Consider the following 3884-nt stretch of genomic DNA (forward strand, 5'->3'; position numbering starts at 1 on the left):
CTCTCTCTCTGCCTGCCTCTCCATCTACTTGTGATTTCTCTCTGTCAAATAAATAAATAAAATCTTAAAAAAAAAAAAACAAAAAGAGTACATGGACCAAATGCTACCGTGAGGAGGAGCTTAAGGAGGGGACCGGGGAGGGGGCGAGCCAAGGGAACTGTCGTGGGAGGGGATCTGGCAGAGGGGCCCCTGGAGGGCCTCCCCCCGGCGATTACTTGCCCCTGCAATTGGGTGAGGGTTTCTTGGATGCCCCCAACTTACTAGAACAGAAACAACAGTCCTGTGAGAAGAGGCACGTGGCTGGGAGTCACTGGAGTGCACGCCTGTTCTGGGGGACCCCGAGGCCAGCCAGTTGGGCTGGCGCTGCCAGGCCGGGGCTGAGCGAGGGCGGAAAATGCGCTGTGAGCTGCTGAGCTGCTCCTGGTGCTGAACCTGTGACTTCCCCACGCCCGTGGTGCCCAGGGCAGCTCCTGCGGTGGCCAACAGGCTCACGAGGAGGGGAATGGCCGTGGGGAAGCGTCGGGGTGGCTGGGCTTTCATGTAAGTGGAGCATCGCTCCCGGGGAGGACTGAAGGATCGGGTGAGGGACTGACTGGCGTGTGTGATTGTGTGGGGTGTCTGCTCCCTGCTGCCCCGTCGGGCAAGTTGGAGGCAGGGAGGAGGGTAGCAGAGACCCAGGACTGATTGGGGTCAGGAAAACCGTAGTGAAAGGCCCTTAGGAGTAGACGGCACAGGGCCACCAAAAGTAGGGTCCACCACCAGAGTTAGAGGGCGCCATCGTGGCTAGCCCGACAGCAGATAAAGCCTGTGGACAAGGCAGGAAAACACCCTAGGGTCACCCGATAAACAACAGCCATGGCAAGTCTCTGGGGGAAAGTCCAGTCAGAAGGGGCAACGAGTCTGACCTGTAGGATGAGGGTTATTGTGCCAGTGAGAACCAGGGACCACGGCGAGCAGGTGTCCATCCGTCTGTGGGGTCTCGGCAGAGGTGAAGCCAGAGCGGGCCTGTGGGTTTGGCGGGACTTTGCAGTGGCCTGGCTTCTTGTCCAGGTCATGGGCTTTTTCGCTCTGGAGTGGTGGACCCATGGGGTGACACCAGAGACCTTAAGGGCAGGAGGGGTGGTTGGGACAACAAAGGGAGGCCCTGTCCACTGTGGTTTGAGGGGTCCCTTTCTCAATTTTGACTCAGACTGGGTCTCCTGCCTGGAAGGAGTGCACCTGGGAGCCTAAGAAGATTGGGGTCCTCTTAACGGTGTGCCTTTGTCATTTATGTAGGGTGGCCCCCAGGGTCTGAAGTTGTCTATCTCTCTATCCCCACTCTAATGGAAGTTTCCTGGAAGGCTCCCCAGGCATGGGGGAGGTCGTCCTTACACTAATTGGGAGTAACTGAGCGTCCCGGGGGTGCATTGGGCCCGCAGGAGGCCAGGGCAGTGGATCTGACCGTGGGAGGCGAGTCTCCCGACACACCTGTGCTGAGAGGCTCCCTTGAGAGTGCAGTTCCTTCACTTTACCTTCTCTGAGCATCAGGGCCAGTGGGCGGTGTGGAGCCTCCAGGTGATGCTGGGAGACTTGGTCAAGACGGTGCAGGGTTCGCTACAAATGCGGGCCCATTGTCACTCTGGAGCATTGATGGTGGGCCGAACCGGGGCACAGGCTCCCACAACAGGACTTTGGCTGCTTCCCAGCTTTGCTCCGTCCTGGTGGGGAAGGCCTGGACCCATCCAGAGAATGGGTACATCCGCGCTGGGAGCCATCTGAACCCCTGCTCGGCTGCATGTCTGTGAAGTCTATTTCTAGATCGCCAAGAGGGGCTGCTTCCCTCCTCTTTTTAGTGTCACTGGGCAGAGGGACTTCTTCCGGGGGTGTCAGGGCCATGGAGAGGAAAGGGGCTCTGTCCATGTCCTCACGGACTGCGGTCTTGGAAGCCTCCTCTGCCCTACGGGGTCGTCTCCTTTCTGGTGTCCCTTCCCTGTAGGATTGCTACGTCCTCTGGAAGTCAGACCTTCTGATAGTCTTTTCTGCGGCGGTGAGGAGGCCCCTCTCCTTGTAGCCGGCCCCCTGGATAGATACAGGAGCAAAGGCATCCCGGGCGTCAGTGTGGACGCTGATCCGCTTGCCTTCACTGAGGGTGAGGGCTTGGACTAAGGCGTATAGTTCAGCCCATTGTACTGACTGTCCTGCTGGTGATGCCTTAGCTTCTAGGACTTTAGTGGTCGTGGTCACCATGTAACCCGCTTTTTGGACACCTTCTTGTAGGTAACTGCTGCAATCACTGAACAATGTGAGTTCTGGATTTCTTATGGCTGGATCCTGTTAAGTCTGGGCGGCTCGCATAGACTGTATCCCTTACTTTGGAGCAGTCATGGTCTAGTTTCCCCCTCTTCCGTGGGGAGGAAGGTTGTTGGGTTTAATGTCCTGTTTCAAGGGTGACCCATGGATTCTGGCAGAGGAGCCCTGGGTACTGTGTTAGCCGAGAGCTGGACAGGAAGCGGTGTCCCTGTGTGTTCATGAGGGACGTTGACATTAAGTTCTTGTCCCAGGATGAGCTTGTCTCCCTCCCTGCCAGCGCTCTGAGGCACGGGGGCCCTCCTGCTGCCATGGGGTCCAGTCCCTCTTACAGATCTGTAACTGGCCATTGTCTGGGTCTACCAGATGCAGTGAGTACCCCTGGCGCTATTTTTTCATGTGCAAAAAGATTGAAGGATTTTTGTTTGGTAGACCCAGGGCTGGAGCCCACCTCAGGGCAGCCTTTATCTCTGTGAAGGCGGCTTCTGCTTTTTCAGTCCAGGCAGGATGTTCCCGGTATGGTCCCCCCCAAGGGATTGTAGAAGGGTCTTGCCGCTGCCGAAAACCGAGGAATCCGGATGCAGAAGAATCCTGTAGCTCCCAGAAATGCTTGTAGGCCCCTTTTCGTCTGGGGCTGTGGCAAGAGAATGATTGCTTTTTTTCCCCTCTGGTCCTAGTTCTCTTCTCTCTTGGGTAAGGAGGAAACTGTGATAACAGACCCGTTGTTGGCAGATATGGGCCTTTTTCCATGAGACTTAGTATCCCGAGTCTGACAGGAGCTGTCGGATAGCCTTTGTGCCTTTTGTGCAGTCGTCTTGTGTGTCCCTGGCGAGGAGGAGGTCATCCACAACCTGGAGGGGGGTGCATGGGTTTAGGACCACTGGGTGGAGGAGACAGCTACCTTGTTGATGGCCCACACATCTCGGACTGGTCGATATCCTCCTCCTGTCTTCTTAGCTGGAGGAGTGGGGATATTTCAAGTCGACTAGCACTCGATTAGGATACTTGCTTTTTTAAGTCCGGCCGGATGTTCTTGAAAGCAATCTTAGCTTCTTGGGGGAGGGGGGATTGCTTTGCCTCTGGGGTTGGGCTCCCGGATCAGTTTAATGATGACTGGGGCCCAAGTCTGGGCTAGTGCAGGTGGGTTATCTTTAGCCCATACTGAACGTGAGCCTGAACTCTGGTGGCCTGTTCAGCTGGGCCTGGGTGCAGAATGGCTTCCATTTCTTTCTTGGTGTGGTAACTGCTAGAGACCCCGTCTCTTTTTGCCTTGGGTTTAATTGGAGGCTGGTGTGCCCGATAGGCTCAAATATTATCTAAGTGCCAAGCTTAGAGAGTATATCTCAGCCCAAGAGGGCGATGGGGCTATCCGGTAGATAAAGGAATTCATGTCAGACCGTGTAGTCCCTGAGTTTACACTGATGGCCTGGCAAAAGGGTTGTTGTATTTGCCTGTGTCCTGGTAGCCCCAAGGGTGGTCACAGTCCTTTTGCTGAAAGGCGCCACTGGGGAGGTGACAACAGCGTGCTCGGCTCCATTATGAATCATGAAATCACTGGCTCCCTATTTTTATTTTGACCACAGTCTCCTGGGGGCCAC

This window comes from Mustela nigripes, chromosome 6 (assembly GCF_022355385.1).
Source record: "Mustela nigripes isolate SB6536 chromosome 6, MUSNIG.SB6536, whole genome shotgun sequence".
Lineage (NCBI taxonomy): Eukaryota > Metazoa > Chordata > Mammalia > Carnivora > Mustelidae > Mustela > Mustela nigripes.